General features: G+C 43.6%; 1 protein-coding gene across 1 annotated transcript in view; it reads right to left on the bottom strand.

Moving 5' to 3' along the window:
- Thsd7b (thrombospondin type 1 domain containing 7B) overlaps positions 1–13,362 on the bottom strand; it is an 857,175-nt gene extending 843,813 nt beyond the window's left edge. Inside the window, exon 1 of the mRNA XM_041648517.1 lies at positions 13,246–13,362. The gene's annotated coding sequence lies outside the window, so the exon portion shown is untranslated. The remainder of the gene's footprint in view (positions 1–13,245) is intronic.
- Between the last annotated feature and the right edge of the window lie 10,357 nt (positions 13,363–23,719).

The raw sequence follows: 23,719 nt of genomic DNA, 5'->3' as shown, positions 1-23,719 counted from the left end.
TATGGGCAGAGCAATTTCCATTCACCGTGTTTCCCAGCATTTTACTTTCTGCCATTTCTTTTGGCTTTTTGTTGTGGTTTGAAAGAGAAATATAGCCCATGGGCTCATGATTTGAAAGTTTTTTCTCTTCTGTTTGAAGAGCTTATGGAATTTTGAAGAGATATGGCTTTGCTGGAGGAAGTATGTCACTGGATGGGGGCTTTGAGGTTGTTTGAGCCTTGCCACACTTTCTCTCTCTCTCTCTCTCTCTCTCTCTCTCTCTCTTTCTTTCTCTCTCTCTCTCTCCCCCCCCCCTCTCTCTCCCCCTTCCTTCCTCCCTTCCTCCCTCCTGTGTCAGGATGAAATATAATCACTATGCTTCCCGTCTGCCACGTGTCTGGATGAAATGTAATCACCATGTTTCTGCTGTCATGCATTCCCAACCGTGATGGACTGCATCTCCCCTCTAGGACAGTAATCCAAAATAAATCGTTCTCCCTAGATGTCTTTTCAGTCAGGTATCCTATCACGGCAACAGATAAGTAGCAAACACACTCCTATCTGTAAAGTTTCTCTTAATTATCTAAAACACACACTCTGATGAGGCTACAGAAGTTTCTCCAACTTTGGCTTATGTCTCTGTAGAAGTATGCTTTCTTTCTCTCCACTCCTTCTAGACATTTCTTCCATTGGCTTCAATCAAACACTTTTTGTGGACACATCTGCTACCAAAAGCTAGGAATGATTTTTGTCTTTCTTTATTTCCTAAATCTGTGTCCCTGTCATTCAGATGTGTGTGTGTGTGTGTGTGTGTGTGTGTGTGTGTGTGGGTGGGTGCGCGCGCATGCACATATGCACACACTCTCATACATTCTATTCTCATATTTGCACTCCTGAAAGGGTTCATGGCATAAATGATTTCCTACTATTTGAGCACTCCAGCTCTCAGTGGTTGGGGCTGAATGGCTGCCTTGCTATTTCAGATGCTTTCATCTTGTCACAATTTACCAAACATGCATGCTTGCCAATTGTATTGCCAAATCAATGGATAATTCCATCCCTTCCGCACACTGGCAAACACTAAGACAAACATGTTTACCTTAGATTATAAGGATTTGGGACTCACTTCATTTATACTGTGAACACCACGAGCCTAGAAACCACAGAATTTGGAAGTGGAAAGCTGTGCTGATTTTTGTAGACCAGTGAACAAGGATAAGCCTACAGCGGTGCCGGTGTTTCTAACAATCCCTAAAGAAGTTTTGCGTGTCATCACCTTCAAAATGTTATAAGGAATGTGATTTCAAAGGGAAGAGGAGTAGCAGCAATCAGGGTTAAAGAATAGTGTGTATGATCTAAAGTCAGGATAAAAAACAGTTGGGAAAATTATGACAAAAACAATAGATTGGTGACAAAAATAGTCATCTTCCTCTGCATACAAACGCTCCTCATTGATAAAGTCCTTACATGCAACTTTTCCTCTGAAGCATTCTTTTCTTTTTTCCTTGTGTGTATACAAAACTCCATGAAAATTATGTAAGTCCCCAGTAAATTGTGTGATCACCCTATACTCCAGTTGTGGGAAATTAGTGGATGGTGCCATAGACAAGCTGTGCAGAAGGATTCACTCTAAACTTTCCTTGGGGAACTTAATGGACTAGAAAGCATTGTCTCAGTCTACCAAAGTTAGATCTGGCATACCAATGGTATTTCTATACTGTGTAGTTCTCCACAGCCAGTTCTACAGTTGACACCACCCCACAATTTCTCACTGATTCCTTTTGCTCACAGATACTAAGCAGTTGGCCAGGCATTCTTTAGCCCCTATATTCTTCAGTAGACACTGCCCTCCTCACACATACAAATGGAAACACACTGTGTGTATGTGTGCGCACATGCATGCATACACAAACACGTACCATTGGGAATCAAACCCAAATACACACGAATACTTGGCAAGTGATATACCACTGAACTATATCCTCAATAGGTACCTTTAGACAAGTTTTGAATGAGGCTTGATCCTACATACTTTTTAGGATTATAAAGTATAACGAGGTGAAAAGGTAATTTACTCTTAGTATAATTTATTTTAGTTATGAATGTGTTCATAACTCAGCTCACATGAGAATGAAACCTTCATGTTGAAAAAGGTTCCCATTGTCTTCCTTCCCTTAGCTGACTACAGTCATATTTTGGTCCAGTTGATCTGTTAGAAGTCACTATATGGAGCCAAAAAGTTGAGCAAGTCAGAGAAGTAGATACACACAGGGGCCAGAAGAGGGAGTCAGACCTCCAGGAGCTAGAGTTGCAGGCGGTTGTGAGCTACCTGGCGGGAGTGCTAGAGTCAGACCCCAGGTCCTCTGTAAAAGCAACAAGCACTCTTAACCCACTCAACCATCTCCCCAGCCCCTCTCAACACGTGACTTTTGAGCACTGTTTCCCAGAGGTGGATAAACAAGGAGAAGTGACCGGTATTTGAATGTGATTCAATTTGCCAAGGAAAGAAGAAGATTATATCTCCTCTCTATGAAATTTCTAGATACTGAGACTGGGTACTCTGCACTTGGTTTTATCCATTCCATGCTATGGGCACAGCAGGCATCCGTCATGTCGCCTTTGAATGTATTCATATAGCTTACCAGCACACCTCACACTTCCCACTAGCTCGTATTGCTATGCAAAAATTGCTTGGTTTTTCTTTTCAGGAAAAGCCTAAAATAAGAGTTTTGCTGGGAAATATTCTGTGCACAAGTATGATGCTTCAAGTCAACCACCTCTGTGTTCCAAATACAATATCTAATAAGCATGCATATGCTATTAGATGGCACATCTATAGAAAGTGTCTCTCCACAAGGAACTTCTTTACCATGAAGCTTAGAACTCTCTAGCAGACACTTTTTCTCAATATCTTCTTTTAAGGAGCCACTAGTCGGTTTAAGCTACCGGTGAAGTGTGTCCCACCAAAACTGACTTGAGATTATTGAAATTTCACACTAGTGCATTCAGTTCCGAAGATGTTGCAGTCACACAGAGAACACAAGAATCCGTATATGTTCCTCACAATGAGAGGACTGCCAGACTCTGATTTTTCAACTGAGTGATGTCACAGTCCAGAGGGCCGGTTCCTGTCAGAAATTCAACTTGAGCAAAGCCCTTCAGCTCTCTGAGAAAAATGCAACCTGTCAGGAAATGAATCAATCCTACCAAACAATTACTAGAATTTGACCAGCAATATCACTCCGGTGGGTTGCACGTCACTTCTGGCTGCAGTCATCATAACAAGGATGAAGGAAAAGAGGACCAAGTGAAGCACAAAAGGTGTGTGCTGGGCGGTCAGTTAGGCTCACCTTACAGCCTATCGGTTATTTTCACATGCTCCCTGTCAGCGGAAAGATATAGACAAAGTCTGCTCCCTATATGGTGGGCTAAATATACCTCTAGAAAATCCATGGAAATGGAAAAAGAAAAAGATGAAAGAAATGGGGATGGCTGAACTAGGAAACAGACAACAAGGTGATTTGGTGACTTTGCCACGTGCATGAATACTTGTCAACTGGAAGCAGACAAATATATTTCATCTTCACCAGGGCAAGGCATGTTGTATTTAGCCTTGGACAGAAGAGAAACAGAGAAATCTTTCCATTTTTCAGGTTGAGGAATTAAATGTGTCTCTAAGAGACAGTATGGAAGGGTTCACGTGTGAATATGTGTATGTGCACGGTGTATGTGTTCATGTAACATGTCAGATATCTTTCTCAACTTTTTTGAGATAGAGTCGCTCGCTGAATCTGAAGCTCATTCATTGAGCAAATCTGTCTTGCCAGTGAGGTCTCGGGATCCCCCTGTCTCCACATCCATCAGCACTAATGTCATAGATACACACACACACACACACACACACACACACACACACACACAAAGCTTGGACATTTTTCCACAGATGCCAGAGATCTGAACTCATGTGTTCCTCAATCACTTTACAGATTGGGCAAACTCCCTAGTTGCTAAGTCTCCCCCAAGACACTGACATTTAAGGGTAAACTTGATAAACATATGGAGAGACTGTGGGTATCTGATTTAGAAACCAACCTGGTTGTCAAAAGCAGATGGAAGACTGAGGTTGTTGTGAGTGTGGGCCCTAGGTCTCCCCAATGTGGTAGCCACAAGCTAGGCACAGATACAAGCAACCAGTGCTCATTTGAATAGAGTTATGCTTGCAAGAGTAAAATGCCGTTGGGATGTTTAGACATATCACATCAAAGATCTATAGCATGTCATGAATAACTTTCCTATAACCCACACATATTGAAATGAGAAGCATAGATATACAGGTTTAATAACATATTTCACTAAGAGTAAAGTTAATTTCATGTATCATTTAAATGCTTTAACAGGACTATTAGGAAATGTAAGAGTGAATTCGTGTGTTGTACTCATGCCTCACTGTCTACTTCTGTCGAGAGAACTGTTCTAGAGTCAGGCTGTGGATAGCTCGTGAGCTGGGTCAATTAATTTACCCTTTCTGTATCTCAATAAGAATCATAGTAATAATAATACTATTTGGATGTGGTGGTGAACATATTTAATCTTAGTGCTTGGGATGCAGAGGCAGACAGATTTCTGTGAGTTCAAGTTCAACCTGGTATACATATAGAGTATCTTGCCAGTCAGGGCTACATAGTGAAACCTGTCTGCCGTCTGTTTCCCTCTTTCCTTTTTCCTCCTTCCTCCCCCTCTCTCTCCTTCTCCTTACCACCCCCCCCCACACACACACACACTCTCTCATGAGAGGCAGGGTCTTTTGATAACTTCGAAATCACTGACTCAACACCAGGGATCTTCCCGTCTCCACCTGCTAACGTGGGATTATAAGCACAAATCTCCACATTCAGTATTTTTTACCTAGGTCCTGGAGATTTGAACTCAGACATTCTCACGCTCTGAGACAAGAACTTCAGCAGTGGAACCTTCCTCCAAGCCCCCTCAAAAGTTTTTAAGGAGGATTTCTTAACCTAATCCATGTGTAGCAGCATCTGGAACATAGTGTGTGCACAAAACACCATCAGTGCAAGCCCCTTCTCAGCATCATGCTCTATAATACAGTTGTTTATCCTCTGCTTGAATATTCACGAAGACGGGAACTCACATTTTCTTGAGACAACCTATCATATTTTCAGACATCTCTGAATATGAAAATGTTCACTCCTGGAATGAGTAAAAAAAAATCTCTTTGCAACTCCAACTCTTTTGCACTTCTTTATATATGATTCTGTCAGAAGCAAAGAGGGAAACTGGTCATATTCCAATTGCTATAATTCTGTGCAAAATGTTAAGAGACATCAGTATGGGACATGGGTTTATTATACAACCCCAGAGAACTCCATGTCTAAAAACCTACTGCTGGCCCAGTAAGGTCTTTTCAACAAAGAGATCATTTTAAATTCTTAAATAATTTTTATTTTGTTATTTCTTTTAATGTGGGGGGCGTGAATGAATGGAGGTACACATGAGCTCTGCACAGCATGCGTGTGGAGGTCAGGATGACTTTCACCAATCGGTGCTTGTCAGTCATTGTGGGCTCTGAGAACCAAACCCAGGCTTCCAGATTTTTGCAGCAATCACTTCTACCTATGGAACCATTTTGCAAGACTAATAGAAAATACTGAAAAACATAATTTCAGGCTGTAGAGATGGGCTTAGCAGTTAAGAGGGCTTGCTGCTCTTGCAGATCAGAGTTTAGTTCCGTGCCCTTACATAAGGCAGCTCACAGTAGAATATAACTCCAGATCCAGAGCCTCAGGTGCCTCCTTTTGGCCTTTGCGGAGACCTGCATGCACGTGCAGGTAGACATATACACATACACACAAATAAATAATAAATATTTTTAAAAATAAAAACCACGTTATAATTTCTTGCATGTTCCTTAACACAAGAACAGCCCTGCCTTCTCAGTGGAACCATCTCTGAGGAAGACAGACAGCTTCAGTGGGTACCTATGATGCAGAAAGTGTCAGAAGCAATAGCACCTGTCCAACTCTTCCAGTTCAGTCCTGGGAATGACCAAAATTGCTGCCATTTGCTCTCATGTACATCTGGAGACTTGTCACTCCCTTTCCTTCTCCACGCTGATTTCAAAGCCATGGTTCCACACAGCTGGTCAAACAGTTCTGTCTTAATTAGTCGTTGATGTAAGGGAACAGGAGTGCGGTGGGGATTTTCCTGAAACTGGTAATGGTTCTCTGGGAAACTGACTAAAATGAAACCAAGTCCTGACTCTGTGATTTCTGCAGCTCCTTTGGCCTTAGACAACGTGCTTATTGTGTAGCCATTGCCCAGGAGCTGACACCATTCTCCCTCCCACCCTCTTGCCCCCCGGGGAGGTACTTTAAGATTGCTTCCCCAGGAAAGGTGATGATAAAAACAAAAGCTGAAGTTCTCTCAGTCCCAGCATCCTAATATGCAAAATGATACTGAAAATTTTTTCCTGCTTTGAAATAGCAGTTGATAGGCTTAGATGCAGTGGTTCTCATTCTCCCAGTCTGATGCACAGCATCTCAGAGTCACTGGTAATTGGCAGATGCTGCCTTTGCCTACCTGTGTATTCTTGGGCCTCTCCTGATATGTCCTCCAATGGCTATTGCCACCCAGGCCCCTGTCACTTTCTCCTCGCCTACGTTTTCCAGAATTCTCAGTAGAAATGGCTGCACCTTCCCATGCAAAGCTTTGCCATCAGAACTCCACCAACGAATGCAAATGAGAAAACTGATTTAATCAAACAATAAAATTAGATTTTACCCCCTGAGTTGTTTGGGCAGAGAAAGGACTTTATGAACTAGCCTAATCAGAGAAATGTCGGTGAAAACATAATTAAACCTGGGTTTTCACTCATGGGTAGAATTTGGATAACTGTTGAGAATGGAGGTGGCGAGTAAAAGTGAATCTTGTGGGTGTCCTGATAGAAAAGGGCAGGCGACAGGAAGTTAAGCGTGGGCACAAGTTCAAATTGATATAGGATCTAGAGTATGTTAGTTTTCTATACAAGTCGCTTTTCTACTTTTCAGGGACCATCTATCAGTGTTTAAGTTTAATCACAAGAAATCCAGAAGGGCCGGAAAAAATGGCTTAGTAGGTGAAGGTAAATTGCTACCAAGCTTGAGAACATGAGTTTAATCCCTTGAATTTACATGGAGAAGGGAGAAAACTGACTCCTACAAGTTGTTCTCTCTGACCACCACACACACAGGGATATATGCTTATGCAAAATCTCTCTCTCTCTCTCTCTCTCTCTCTCTCTCTCTCTCATCTAGCATCTATCATGTATCTATCTGTCTATCTTCTATCTTTCAGATACACACATACACACAACACAATAAATGAGTGTTAAAATAATAAAAAGAAATACTAAAGAAAATATCAAAGAATTTTCCTCAAAGAATCTGAGGATATCAACATCTTACCTTTCTGTGGGTGATCAGGAGACACTACAGTTTAAATAATGTTTAAATAATATTTTCTTTAAAACAAAGCTTCAAAATGAATGGAAGTCAATATGGAATAAATTTAGTCTAACTCTAAAGACTAGAAATGAAGGAATCGGGGAAAAATAACCACCTTTTACCTGAAAGAAAAGAAATTTCATCAAATTCCTCCTGTACAGATGATTTGCAGTGGGAAAGATGGTCCATGCCTGCAGCAGATGACCTGGATTGGAAATTTGCCTCTGTCCTGCCTACAAGTATTCTTACTGCATGTTTTTTGCTTAAGCATTCTTTGTTTCTTTAGAGAAACAAATCAAGTTGAAAGTACAGTGGCTTTATATGAATTGATAACTCAGCTGAAAGGGGTTTCGATACCTTGAGGCAATCAATACTCAGTTGTTTAAATAGATATAAATGTTTTAGGGAAAACACTACAATATAAATGCAAACAGATTTAAATCCAACTGCACATGGTTTCAGTGCTTGCATTTATTCTTGTCCTTGTCATGGCTTAAAAAAAAAAACCATCCAAAGATAATATTGAGACATTACATCTCTTAGCACTCAGGTTCAAATCAACCAGAAGATGCAATAGCCCAAAGGTGATGATGTTCCTAGTACCTGAATCAAGACCATCTAAGGCAAGTTAGGAGAGCCACCTACAGGACACCAGTGTAGCAGAGTCCACAAGGGACCTTCACTGGACCCACTTACCGATGAGTGCAGAAATACTTTGATATTTTTACATCCTGTAAGACTGTATCAATCACAGTGGCCAGATCACCCCAAATATGCCTACCATAAGCACAAAAGATAGAAATCAATAGAGGAGCATCCAGAAGCAAACTCAAAAAGACATTACTGCAAGCTTTGGCCTTACTATAATTAAAACACTTCACTGATGCCTACGACATGGTGTGCTTTTAAAAATACCATCTGAAAGAACCCAAAATTAAAATATGCATTAGGACAAAACTGCAGTCCTAGACCAAGGCAACCATGCATGTCAGGCATGAAGTTTAGCATTCTTCTCCGTTTGGAGAAGAATCCTTACAAAGTAACGGACTCTTCACTAACATAACACCAGGGCACCAGTCTGCAGCCAGCCCTCTTGCAGGCAAGTGGAACACAGCTGAGAGCTTTTTCGCAGTCAAGGTGTTAAAGAATTAGTTGTGTGTTAGTTATATGGGATTCTGTTTTTAGCCACAGCATGTTTAATTACAAAGGGCTCACAATTAAAATATGCCTAGAGAGGCAAAATCAAAAGCAAGCATTGTAGTCTTTGCTGCAAAAGACCTCTCCTTTGGTGCTGACAGGCCTTTGTTGCACACAGGAAACACGGCCATACTAATGGGTTCTCTCCTCTCGGTCAAGAGTCACACTTTTCCCTTATGGGGACCTTTTTTTAACCCGCAGGGGAAAAAATCCTACAGATATCCACATCACACCCAAAAGTTGCTCTTTTAAAATCTAATTGCAAACACTGAAAAACCAAAAGCTAATATGATTGGATGCTTCAAAAGGGCACTATATTTTATCCAGTTCTGTTGGACATTCACATGTTGAAATGCGCTGGCTCTTCTATGCACCGGTGACTTGATTGTTCATTTGACAAACCGAGTCCAAGTTCAACTCTCCACCTTTTGCAGCAACCACAAGTTTTTCCCGACAGTGAAATGTATCCCACAGCACCTCTAGTGTGGGCTCTTAGAAGTAACAGAATTTCACTAATCCTCTGCTTCCCTCTTCAGATGGAATACTTGATCTAGTAGCTATGGCATGCTCCTTTTAAACCACCATCTGGAAACAGAACATTTATATTACCTTTCTGAGGCTCAGGGAACATCACAGAAGAGAAGACTGAAAAGATGTAAGAGTCACAGTTTGAGGAAACCGTGGGAGTCTCTCCCGGACAGGACCATGACATTGCACTCAGGAGCTCACTGCAAATGTAATTGCCAGCACAACACACACACACACACACACACACACACACACACACACACGATTGGATCCATCATTATCCCAGTGTGGATAAGAGATGGGCTGTGGTTAATACCTAATGTCCTACTAATCACTGAGAGACTATGGGCAATTAATGGGTGTTGAGAGAGGGGGTAACATTTTTTCAGTAGTATAGCCATTGATAAGCTCTGCACACTGCAGGAAATAACTCTGGACCCAAGTTCAGGAATGCAACACAAATTAAACTCAGTTGGTCAAAACCAAAGATATCAAAGTAGAGTGGCCTTAGTAGGTGAGATAGAAGAATGAACCAGCATAATAGTGGGTGAAAACTCTGTATACACATGCGAAATTGCCAAAGAATGGAAAACAAAATTGAAAGATATCACCAATGGATTATTGGGAACAACTAGCCGGCCATCTTGTTAGCCATGACTGTTTTCCTAGGGAAGGACAATCAACAGAATAATTTCAGTGGATGAGTTTGAAAGCAGAGAATGGGAAGTTGTTTAAGTTGTTTTAAGTTGGAGAAAGGGTACCAGTGATCTGAAATCTGCTAACCCACAGATAATCAGACTCATGATAGTAAACTTGTAGAATTAAGTCAGACCTAAAAGCCCTCCCACATTCACAGGTTTGATGTGTTAATTATCACTTAGGTATTAATCCCGTTAAGAACTCTAAATTAAGGACTCATGCTATAGCTAGGAAGCTGTCTGATGCTAAAGTGATTATGGCTGTCTTTTAACGTTCTATACTGGGAAATAATACCACCTTGTGAAAACATGAAGACTTATGTTAAATTCATACTCAGAACTCTAGAAATGTATGATGCCCTTGGAAGTGGTTTGGGATAGGGTGATGCCCTTCTGTTGTTCAAGGCTCCACCCTCTGTGCTTCACTCGCAGAGTGCCTCTGAAGCCTGGTCGCTAACTGTGCTGCTCTCTTCTCCCCTCACCAACAGGTAGAGTTGACACTGTTTAGAATGCTTTAATCTGTTTATCTTAATCATGCACTTAATATATCGTATCATTTGTCATTTTGACTGGTAGCTGAATAGGACCAGTCAACTATTCGCCATCATTCTATTCAAGCCTTTCAATCAAAGTTATTACATTAATGCCTAATCTTTACAAAGGTATGCAGAACATCAAAATTACAGTTTGGGAAAGATTTTTTTTTCTAGAAAAGAATTGTATTACTCTAGCTTCAACTTCTGAAGTACAATTAAAATGGGTTGACAGACTGAAAATTGTTCAGACACTCCTCTTCCATTAACTCCCATCTGAGCTTTTCACTCTGTCTGCTTAGTCAATGATTTAAAGACAAACTTCATTTTGCAGATATAATAAAAAAGAATTATTCCTTCAGAACTAAGACTTGCAACAAGTAGACAAAGTTCTCACCATCTTTTCTAAAGAAGAGCAATCTGCCAGCATCGTTTTCCTTCCATCCTTCTCTTCCTCTTAAAAGGCGAGCTCAGCAGAGAACAGAATTGCACATCTAATCATCAACTTATTAATGCCAGTCCTCAAAACAGCAGTCTGTGTTTACATGGTTTTTATGGCCAGTAATCATTTCCTATCTGTCTAGCCTTTCAAGTTTTTAACAAGCAACAAATTGGATGAAAAAACAATGGAACCAGATTAAGAAATATTGCAAAGATCATTTTTCAAGTATCAATTTAATTATCGAGGTAAATATTGTGTAGGTCCACTATGTTTCCAACCTCACAATAGACCAAGGAAGTCCACAATCAGCAGGCGGCACTCCAGGAAATCACACTGCCCAGCCCTTGGGAAGCCTGCAGAACCCTGAAAGGTCTGCAGGTATTTAGTGTTTCTGGGTCTGTCTGTGAGAACATGCAAGGCTTCTCCACATCTTCTAAACCAACAGGTACACTCAAATCCTTCAGAAGCGTCTGTGTAAGTTGTCACATGACCAGAAAAAAATCTTTATAATTCTTTTTTCACTTAAGTTTGCATGAAAAAGTTGCCAGCACTCAGCTTCTAGCAAGTAGGTGTAAAGTACAATGACCTCGGAAAGTGGAAGCCAATCTAGAGGGCTTCTTGCCCTCCTGTTGTTCATCTACCCCAGAGATAACAGGGACCTTGTCATGTTAAGTTTACAAATAAGGCTCTGTTAGTAATAGCACTGAGTTTAAAAAAATGGGAATGCATCAAAGGAAAGCCTCTAGACAGAAACTTTATATAACCTTTAACCCACAAAGACCAGAGCAAGCACTCACCACTGAACAGGTTCTTGATTTGGTTAGCAGAATCCTTAAATGGCTCCCAGAGAACCTTAACTGAGTATTGTCAAGAGTTGGGGCAGGGGCCTTCATTGTAGACCATCTCCTCCCAATTATACAGCAATCCCAGATTGCTTTCTGATATGCCAGAGGAGATACATCTCTCAGACATCCAAAGAAAGCCTGGCGAAGGAAACTCCAGGTACACACAATGCACAGACACATCACAGATTGGTTGGTGTGACCCCTATCTGCATGGATTACCCCTCTGATAATAACTAACACAACAAGATATGTTGAGAGAACATCAGGCAGGTGCTTTCTGTAAGAAGGCCACACACAAGAGAGTATATGCGTCTGAAGGTGGGAAGTAGCCAATTACCCGATTACCAGCAGACCTCCCCAGCAATAAAAATAGCACCAGGAACCCTGGTGGCTTTCTGCACAGAGTGGCAAAGTCTCCCAACATCACTGGAACTCCACTTACTGAACAGAATTGAATCACAAGAGCTCTTAAAGGATGTTCACTCTTTAAGAATTCCAGAAGAAAAAAAGTACCATAAGATGGCATGCCTGCATTTATAAATGTGTGTGTGTGTGTGTGTGGTGTGTGTGTGTGTGTGTGTGTGTGTGTGTGTGTGTGTGTGTAAAATAGAGCCAGGGAATGCTTATAGCCTCCGAACCCAACACACACACACACACACACACACACACACACACACACACATTCACTCCAAGCTTTTCAACTTCAAGACTCGATGTATGGGGACATCAGAAAGCTGAGGTTTCATTTCTCCATTCAAATAACTTTAATAGTATGTTGAACATGCAAGATGCAAGATGGGAGCGGTAGGAAAAAGCATGCTTCTCCTCCTCCTTGCCTCCCACTGTGACATGCTGGACCTGGTTTTTCGCTCAAAAAGCAATGTGGCTTCATGCAGGACCTATGCGCTCCCCCTCGCCCCACAGAGACCATGGACATATAAAAGCTGTTGGTGTGGGCTTCTGTCTCTGAACTGATAAATCAGAGAACGCCGGCAAAACTTCTTGGCTTGCTCAGGTATCCTCTCTGGTCCCTGGGCACCCACGCGCAGATTTCGCAGTTTGGGCTACCCAAGGGGGAACCTTCAGTAGATCAGTTTAAAACCCCACAGAATTCCCTGCACTGGGATCCAAAAGCTCCAAGGCTCCCTGCACAGGATGGGGAACCCTAGGCTCCCTTCATCAGTTCCCCCACAAAGCAGGCTGGAGCTTCATGCTTTCTCAATCCAGTTGCCAGAGACCCATGCCCAAGTCGCGTGTGGTGTTCCCGCCTGCCCTCTGGCTTAGAGGGTCCAAGCATGCTGTACCCTGGCAGCTAACCCTTCCCGCAGCCTAAAGCCAAGGTTTAGGTTCCAAGTTCCCGCGTCTGCCTGGGAGAAGAGACAAGGGAGGCTGCCTGGCTAGGAAAGTCTGTGCAGAAGGCGCCCCCCTAGTCGGGGCAGCTGTCTTCTCCATCCTGGCTGACCAGCCAAGGGAACCCGCGGCGTCAGTCCCCACCAGCTTGGGGCACAGCGCGGCCGCACTCACCAGCCTTGCCCGAGCCGCAGCTGCAGCCTCTGGGAGCTGCCAAGCCCCGAGCTTCCCCAGTGAAGATGGTGGTGTGTGTCGGGAGACCACCCATTCCAGCGTCTGGCAACCCGGCGGCGACTCTGGCTGCTCAGCACTGAAGCTGGAGGAAGAGGAGGACAAGGAGGAGGAGGAAGGAAAGGCGCAGTCGGACGCCATCTGCTGTACACCTCTGCGCATCCATTGGCTGCCTGGTGCGTCCCTGGGAGCCGCGGGGCGCCGGGCCGCGGGGAGCCACCTTGCGCCTAGCCTCCCGCAGCAGCTGCTCCGGGTGCCCCTCCCTCACCCCTTTTCCTCCTCCCTCATCTCTCCTCCGGTTTCTCCTCCCCTTCTCCGGGTTAGTGCACCCTTCAGACCCCTGGGCTTCTCAGCCAGCTCCCCTGAGTGAGCAACCTGAGGTGCAACTGGCCTGGACCCCTTGGGCTCATCTGCAACCCTCGACGCAACTGTTTTCCCAACTCTAAAGCTTTCTGGGGTACAGGTGCTGGTTGGATGAGGGAGACACCACAGCTGGGCTGAGCACCTGATGAGTGCTGCAGGGAACCACTCTGAGACTTAGGGTGGGCACAGAGGAAAGCCAAGGAAAGATGGGGTAGAAAGAGGGAAAGGGGTGGAGTTGCTCTTGGCACACTTTCCTGCAGGCACTCACTGATCCAACCCCTCAAGCTTTCCCAAGACTCAGAGTTCCTCCCACTGACAACAGAAAAAGACAAAAGATCCCAGCAGGGTGTGTAGGAGAGGCACACTGGGGATGCCCCACTGGGAACCACTCAGGGTACTAAGGCAGGAGACTCCCCAGAGGCTGTCGCTGCTGCAAATCTATCATATGCCTTGAACAAGACTTAGCTCTGGGACCTGTGGTTTACAGGAGATTCTTGGTCCTAGAGGGAGTGTGCAGGAGGTGCGGTGGGGTGTGGGAAGTTTACCTAGGTAGGGATGCCAGAGGCAGCAAGGAACAGGAAAGTCCTAGCCCACCCAGGTGAAGCAGGCAGGAAAGCAGCCCAGACAGCTCTGAGGCAGGCAAGAAACAGAGCTTCAGCTCTGAAGGTCCTTTTCCTACTCTTACACTTGTTCCAAACCCTCCTGGTTTCTGATAGCTTTGATCCAGAGAACTTCTTAAGCTTGTTCAGAGAGATGAGGTTGCTTCAAAAGGAGAAACGCAAGGGGGATAGGGGGGAGTCAAGACTACCTATTGCCAATTACTGGGTATTTTGCTTGTCTTAGCTCTTTAAAAGTGTGAGCACAGAGACAGTGGGGGAACGTATCCTTCTTATTTTATCCAGGGCCTGGGACACCATGGGTGTCTAAAAGGAAGCAAAAATAATAATGATAAAATTAAAGCTTGATGTCATAGCACAAATCAGATTAAAGAGATAGAGTAGCTAGGATCTGCCACAGGGGGACAAACAAATCAAAAGAATGTAAGTGCTATTGTAAGTGGAAATGTGAATATTTTGGTGAGCAGCTTGCTGTGGGACAGGTTCTCAAAGCTGGAAGCATTAGCACTGAAAGCAGCAATTGCTGTTGTCCTGGTGAGCGCGGTGCTCACATCTGGAATTATGCCTCTCTTTTTGATCATTGTCTTAAAAATACATCAGCTGCCATCCAGATCTCTAAATATCTCCCCAAACCCAAGACCACACAATTTGTTATCCCCAAGTGGTAAATAATGCCAAGGAGAAATGGGTCCATTACATTTTATTGTAATCTCGATATATATACAGATCAATAGCCAATGGGTTTCATTTAAGTAACTTGAGAAACAAGAGCCAGAGACGAACGTGCCTGCTTTCCTGAAGTGTTCCACCACTGCTGCCCAGCTTTCAAGCTTCCCAGAATCCATGCTGCGTTTTCAGGCATGATCACTGGCTCACACATGCCAATCACAAAGCTTGGCTTCCCAGGCTTTCTTGAATGAACCGTCAAGATGACTTTAGAGTATGCCATTCATGGACATCTTGGTACTTAACCCACCCCACCTCAGAGGCATCGGCTTGTATACTTTGCTTTAGGCTGGCGATTTGATTTGAACCTGCATTCTAAATTAAATAATCAAGCTCCTCCTCACTAATTCCATCCACGACCTCAGCAACCACTTGTGATGCTCATAAAAATATTTGAATTCCATTTAAGAACCAGATTTCCTCATCTGTCTCTCCTATTTGGTCTGCGGGTGTTCAGATCTATAAATATAGATAATACTTATATCCCAATTATATCCTGTGCTTTGGGCTTCATTCTATGTGTGTGTGTGGTTTATGATTATATGTGCTCATATGTGTTTACATGAGTGTGTGTGTGTGTATGCATGTGTGTGAGCATGCATGTGGAGGTCAGTGGTCAACAACAGGCTCCTCCTTTACCACTTTTCACCTTACTTTTTTAAAGACAAGGTCTCCCACTGAAGCAGGGGCTCACTAATACAGCTGTGTACTGAGTAAGCCACTGAGTTGCTTCTGTCTGACCAGCTGCTTGATTACAGGCATACATCACTGCTCCTAGCTTTTCACGTGGGCACTGAGGATCAGAGCTCAGGTTCTCACGCTTGTGATGCAAATACTGTACTGACTGAACCATCTTCCCAGCCTCTGTATTTCTGTTCCTTAAAAGAAAAGTAAAACAACTCAAAAGAATGAAGTCCAAGTGAGTTCTAAATACAATAGACCCTTGAGTATTAAACATCATCCCTTCTCTCTCCTGTCAGCCGGAGGACAGTCGCTGCTCTTTAAGGCATCATGCTGACCATAGTATTTTAGGAAAGTCATAGTGTAAGATGACAGAATTTTATCCGGCATTGTATAATAATGCATAAATCTTTTAAAAGGAAAATGCAGACCAAAAATTCCTTCTAACCTCATCCTTCCACTGCTAGCCCCAAAGCCCTGGTTTATGTTCAAATGGGATTTAGTCAAATACCAATTCCTTCCTGAGATGGTCTGCCTTGGCCCTTAGAAAAGTACTGGCCTTAAAACATGTGCATTAGATGAGAAGCATTTGCAGGATAGGCAGGAAGATAGGCAAGAAAGACTATTAGACAGGAACACAGATTTTATAAAACACGGGACCAAGGGAAGCATTTGGAGGAACATAGCCTGGAGAGTAGGTGGCATCATTATCTGTGAGGAACAGATCAATAGGGGTGGGGAATAAGCTGGAGGTTAGAAATTCCCGTAACCCCCATACACAGATGGCAAAGGCGCCAGTCACCAACCTTTTAACCAGTACACAGGAAACAATAGAACAATAGAAGAGGGGAGGGCTGGAGGCCTGTTGGGATTCATTCCCTAGTGCAAACCAAAGCTAGCTAGCACTGCAGAGGAAAGTAACCCTTGCTATCCAGGCACTGTTGGAGTTTACATGCTCATTTTGTTGTTGCTGGGTATGTATGTTTGCCACCGCCATTTCTGAACACTGTGTTTTCCATGCAGTATAACAAGGTTGGGTGAGAAAAAACATCCTGTAAACAAAACAAGCAAATAGCGACCTAAACAAGAGCTAGAGAAGGCGTGCTGATAAGGAAACCCAATTTAAAGCAGGCATGAGAAATGCAAGTGCTGGTATCTCAGTCGTGCACCCAGGCAGTCTCGCTGAGTCTAGGATACCACGCGCAAGTGAGTGGAGGCCAACACTGGGTCACTTTGTGGGAGCAGAGCTGGAGGAGGAGAGAAGGAGAAAAAGGGACCATGATTGTCTCATTTCCACAATTCATTCGGTCCAATTCCAGGTTGGCCGAGATCCTGTGGCAAAACTGAACACTTTTTTTTTTCTGCCAAAAATGAGCATTTAGTGTTGGCATGGATGTGCAAGCTTTGAGTTTGGTCCAGTAATTTGATTTTGATATGTCAACATCTTAAAGTACAACCTCAAGATAATGTCTTGAAAAGTAGTGCAACAAAACTCCACTGGCCCCTGGCCCAGCTCTGCCGCACTGAGGCGCCAGAGTCTTCCCAGAACACCTTCGGCATCCCCAAACTTAGTCCCGAACCATCAGCCTCTGTCATGCATTCATAGATTTGCTGCGTGTCTAGCATATTCTTAATAGCACAGCATCAGGTAGTCACAATCTGGTGAATTAGTTAGCTTGCCCTCATGGAGTTTATTGTCTGATAGGAGTAATAACCACGCCAGCCTAGATGTGGTTGTGACCATAGAAAAAAGTTCTGTCTATGAAGGTAGAGCACAGAAGGATGAAAAGAAAGGGGAAAGGGAGGCAAACTTCTCAGAGAAAGGGATGTTTATGCTCCGACACAGAATATAATGGGGAATTTAATATGTTCTGTCCTAGAAATTGGGTATTGAGCTAAGTCATTCTCGTGTGCCATTCAACCGCACCTGTGAGGCACACCCTGTTATCAGCTCCATTTGACAACAGAGCCATAGAGAAAGTGAGCATCTGAGTCACACAGCAGAGGAGCGGTACTTGGATCTGACCACAGGCAGTCTGGTGCTGTGTGCACACTCAACCCCTGAGACATGCTTAATCTCTCTCACAGTCAGGCACCAGCCAGGATGAGTAGAGACACGAGATAACATACCACCACCCTGCAACTCAAAGAGCTGGCAGATAACCTGTCAAGGAATGAAGTATCTGAAGTACAGTGAAAATGGTGGGGAGGACCACCAGGCATGATGGGAGAGGCAGGCAGACAGCAGAACTGTTCAGCCTCTGTAAGCCAATGGGTAGTGCTAGCTAGCTGTCTGTGTCATATGATCTGCTTTAGACATTAAAAGATCACCCTGGTGCTATACATAAACCAAGAATATGTGTAACAGGGAAGCCAGTGGTTCATGCAAAAGATAATGATGGCTTCATGCAAAGGGAATTGGATTTGACCGCTATTGGGAAGACGTCTTGCATCTCTTTGGTTCTGCTTCTTTCTCCACAGGTCCCATACCTTGTTGTTTTAGCATTTAAAATCCTAAAAGCAAACTAAAACCAAAAAAAAAAATCCTTAATTCACATTAATTAATCCTCATTCACAGGGTGGTAGGCCTGTTTCCTTGTGACTAATGTGGAATAGAGGGTCTCTAGCAGGAAGTTTCCCGTTTGGTACACTCTTCATTTCTACGCAGTATTCTAAAAGCGCCTCCTCCTAACACCATGATCATGATCATCCCAGTCCTTTACGTTGTTTGATGGCTTGTCCTCTGATACTCTTTACTAACTCAGAAATCTGAAGGTCAGCTGTTTCTTTTATCCCACTGCTCCGCAGCATCAGAAAGTCAAGAGAGGCTGAAACTTGATCTTCCCTAACAAGAGAACATGGACAGACAACCTCCATAGACACCAGAAACAGTTCTGAATAAAGGGGAAATAATAAAACCCCCAAAGTGACAACTTGGACCACATTCATAATGACTTGGGCTGTAAAGACCAGGTGTTATGTAGATGGGAACGTGTTATTATCCAAAGACTTGGCAACCTGAATCCTCTTCTACCGGGCACCAAGCCATGCAATACACATAGGTCTAACTTTGATGAGGTGGGTAGAACTTCTGTCTTCTATTTTGCTGTTTTGCAAGGACATCAGCATGTTTGATGGGAAGTAGGTCTGTTTACAGGCAAGAAAGGCAGGAAAACACATCGTACATGCAAAGACATGTACCCATCCTCCTACACGTACATGAACATAAACATGTGCCTCACATACATGAATACACACATGCACCTGTGTGTCCATGCAGCTGCACTTCTGTAAGTACACATACACTTAAACACACATGAACACATACACATAAACATGTACCTAAACTCACAAGAACATCCATGCACAGAGGAGATAAAGAAGCCCTTGCCAGGGATATTTCTAACACATTTCTCTTAGATTCTGAACATCAGAATTTTCCTCGCTACAAGCTACCTCAGTCTCTATGCTATGTGTCGTCTCCCCGAAGCTCCCTGTCATATCAGTTTGATTCCCAGAAACCTATTGTCTTCATCCTGTCACTTGACAAGTGTCCCTTCATAAATACCAGTCACTCAGAAAAGCCTTTCTGCCTTTTCTTTAGAGGAGATAGCATGTGCCATCTCCATGTATCTCCTCATCTGCTCTTTCTTTTCTCCATCATACTTACCATGATCTGAAATTCAGCTACATTGCATAATCGTCTCAACATTTTTATTTCATTGAAAATATAAACCGACGTTGGAGAGGTTGCTCAGTGGTGAAGGACATTGGTTGCTCTTTGCATTAATCTCAGGAGGCTTTTAAACACCTTTAATTCCAGCTTCAAGAGATCTGACACCTTCCCTAACCTTTTCAGGTACCTACATATACATGTATACAGAGGCCACATACCCCTCCCCCCTCTCACACACACACACACACAAAAATTAAAGGAAGAATGAAAACCCCATGAGAGCAATGATCGCTGCCCCCCATCCCCGACCTCCCACCCCTCCACCTCTTCACCCACACACACCATACTTACAGTGCCACTCAGTGCCTGGTAGAGCCTCAGTGAAAAATGTCATAATGGTACAGACAGTATGGCATTGCCGTACTGACTTTTGGGAACCTTTTGAATCTGGCTGTCCCTTACCTTATACGCATATTTGTTTCTGTTTCCCAACACAGACCATTAGTCACAATCTCAGGAGGACTGTCCCAACTGTCCTTCTCACACCCAGTGAAGCTCTCCAATCCGGTTCTTCTTCACGCTTCACTGGCAAATTCTCCGAGTGCCCCCTCCTCTAAGAAATTGTCCTAGACCTAATTTCATTTCACATTTATCTATTTCTTCTCTTACCAGATACATTGATGCGCATTCTCTGTGTTTTCCAATTAACTGTATACTATTTTCCACTGTTCTCTAATGGTTTTGTAACAATTAGCCTACTCCCCTCAGCTGCATTGTTAGTTTCTGGAGGGTAGAGGCTAGGGGAGCTATTGCCTTCCCTTGCACAATTTTTCACACGCAGCAGGCACTCAGTAAATACCTGTTGGTGAACTAAGATGTGTGAAGAATCTGAACGAGGGTTAGCCTTCCTGTGGTCACGTGATGTTAAACACACATCACTTTAGGATTGTAACAGCAAGCCCGCCTAGCCACATATATCTGTGGGAAGCGACCTTGCTCCTTTCAGGCTCCATTGTCCATTCATTGAACAAATATAGACAGAATCCGATTCATGGCAGACATCAATGCAAGCAATGTCCTGGAGGAAGTTGCTATGTGAGAAAAGAACACTTATTTGGAGATACAAGCCTTGCAGGGATCCTGAGGACACAGTGAACACCCAAAGAGGGGCATCTCACCTAGACTGACCACCAGGTGGAATCTATCTGCATCTTTCTGTGTTTATAGCCAGGAAAGTAATCTTCAGATTCTGTGATTTGCAGATTTTTACTCTGCTGGGCTCCAGTCAGGAGTAAGTCTAAAAAATGACAGCATGGACTTTCTCATGATTAACGGTCAGAGGAAAACAGTTGTCATCATGATGTCCATGCGTGCTGGAGAAACATTCTTTCTGCTCAAATGCCCAGTACTTCTACAGCGGAGGATCCTGGTCCTATTCTTCTCTTAGCTTCCTAAATGCACACGGCCCGTGTGCTCCTCACCTCAACCCATATATGCTGGAGTACATTAAGGCTCTAGACTGAACCCTTTTCTTATTCTATCTAGTCTCTCTTCTTAATTGGATTTATCTTATTTTAGATAGTATTCTGCTAGTAGCAATGCCTTCATTGATGTCCTTTTCTGCGGTAGTCAGTATAACTTAGGTCATGCAATGTTAACAAATTAACCCACAAACCTCTGGGCAAAGCACAGGAAGCATCTTGTATGTGACACATATATGTTAACAAAGGAAACTGTGACTCTGCTCCACATGAGCTCTAAGGGAGCCCTGACACCCAGAGCACTGCTGGACACTGTAGCAGCAGTGAGCGTCCCAGAAAAAAACAGTATCGACTTCTATATGTCCACCCAAAGTAACATTATACATTGGCCAGAGCTGATCATGTGACTATCATAATTCACAGTGCTCAACTATATGGGCAAGCGCACAGACGCGATGAGTGATGGCAGTCTCTCTCACAACTCTGGGCTCCAATTCTGCACACAGGGGCTTTCTGAGCATCAAACTTGAACTTCAAACTAAATGCTTATTTTGTTCAACCCCAAACTCTGAGCATGCTGCTTCATCCGATCTTCCTCTCATTTTACCCACATAGATGTAACTTGTTACATTAGCTCTTTTCTCAAAATGAATCTTATATGCATCTATTTCATTGAATGCTCACTATCATTACCCTGATCCAATACACAATGGGCTTTCATTTTTAGAATCTGTCACAGTTGTCAACTTGACCAGGTCATGAATCAGAAAAAAAAAAAATGACACCGGCACTTCTGCAAAGTATTTTCTTAATGAAATTATGAGAAGCATAATATACACTGGTCCTTCCAGGGGCAGCACAGAAAGCAGGCAAATGGAAGAAGGACACTTTGCTCTTCCCTGCTTGCATTTGCTCTTGCTGGCAAGTTCTCCTGTCTTGTGCCTGTTACTGCTGCACAATTCCTTGCCTGATATCAGGACCAGCTTTTGAGGGAAAAGTAGCAGCTCCCCAGGAATCCTCCAGGCCTTCAGTTCGAAACCAGGACAGCTGAGATGCTCAGGTTCCAGGCTCCTAGGCTTGGCAATTATTGGACCCTTAGCCTCTCTGGTATGAGACAGCCATTATTGAACTACCCAGACCAAACTGTGTAAGTCAATCAAAGAAATTCCCTTTTGATATATTGCCTGTCCCATATATTCTCCTCCTCCATGGGACACCGGCAAAGACAGAAGGTGTTAGCTTTATGGCTGACCCACGATCCTACATTCTGCCTCATAAAAATCCCTTTATCATCCATGTAGTAACCACAGATATCGAATCAAAATATACATTGGATGAAGCCCTTTGCTGATTGCCCAATGCACTTAGAATAAATTCCAAATTCTTTATGAGACCTCGTCCATCTGTAAGAGCCATCTGAACCATCTCCTCCATCTCAAGCCTTCCCCCTCCCTTCCCTGGTCATCCCTGAACTGCGGCCATGCATTCCTGCATCAGTGTTGTTTGAAGACCTTTGTGTGACGTCTAGGTTGTGTCTAGAGCATGCACACCCTGCCCCTCCTGCTGCACCTCTCTCCCATCACTCAGACAGACCTCAGGGATAACACTGGCTCCATTGAGACATCTTTCTGGATGCTTATACAAAGCAACCACCAGTCGCTGTCATGGTGACTGCTTGGTTTTTTGCATAGTACTGACCATGTTGTGGTCAGTGGCTACTTCAGTGCCTGTATATCCACAGTAATAAAAGCCCAGATACATGTGGGTTTTGATTATTTACTCTTGACATCTCCAGTGCCTCCAAGAACATGATCCGGCACTCAACACACTTAAACAAGAGAAAAACACTTTCCAGTTCACTTACAGACTCTGGAGCCAGTGCTCGTTCTTGCCTTCAACTTCAAAGTGAGCATTGCCTTCCTTTTTATATATATTTTAGCACAAATCAAAAGAAATGAAAGAGCAGAGGGATCATCAGTGTGCTGGGGATTTGACGTCTTCTCCTTGCCAATCAGAGGGAAGAAACGAACTAAAGAAGCAGCTACTTGTCACATCTAGAAGTTCTTTTGACCCCAGTGATTAAGATGACGTGCCTGATGTGGTGAACTTTTGTATTATGTCGACAGAGAACTGTGAAAACAGTCCTTTTGTCACATGGAGTTCTCAATTTTGGTGATGGCTGTCACAGTTCCACAAAGAGATGACTCACCCGGGGTAAAGCAGGATGAAGTGACAGCCCAGGAGACAGGATTCGCCCTGAGGATCCTTTACCTAGTCCGGTGAAATAAACAGAAGGTGCAGGTGCCACAACACACAGCACAATGTCAGTCAAGTGTGCAGGCAACACTCCCAGGTACCAGAACCATCAAGGAAGGAGGCTTCCATACGCTTAGTGGAACCTTTTCCCCAGACTGAGGCTACACCGAGCAGTAAGGAAGCCTGTATTCCAGAACTGGAGCCTTCTCAGATTGTCAAAGCTATTCGAATGTGGAGATGAAGTCCAAAGGCAAGAACCTCGTGTCACCAGATTAGGTGAGCCTCAGCCTCAGAGACACTCGCCAGCTCGAACCCATACTTCACATCACTGGCTCCTCCATTTAGGTTTGTGTTTATGACCTCACCTTACCCCCTTAACCTGGTGACATTAAAACCCTATGTGATGGCTAACCACAGCTGTCAACTTGATGAAATCTAGAATCACTTGGTAAAGGAGACTCTAGCCATGCCTGTGAAGGATTATCTTGACTGGGTTACTTGCAGGGGGAAGAACTGTTCACTATGGACAGTCCCATTTTGTGGCTTGGGATCTTGAGTGTAAGAAAGAAAGAATGTGAGCTGGCTACCATTCATAGCCCCATTCCTCCTGACTATGG

This window comes from Microtus oregoni, unplaced genomic scaffold (genome assembly GCF_018167655.1).
Source record: "Microtus oregoni isolate MIOR12 unplaced genomic scaffold, Mior012 000003F_ref0000135, whole genome shotgun sequence".
Lineage (NCBI taxonomy): Eukaryota > Metazoa > Chordata > Mammalia > Rodentia > Cricetidae > Microtus > Microtus oregoni.
Note: the sequence above shows the minus strand (reverse complement) of the source record. Positions and strands in the feature narration are given on the sequence as shown.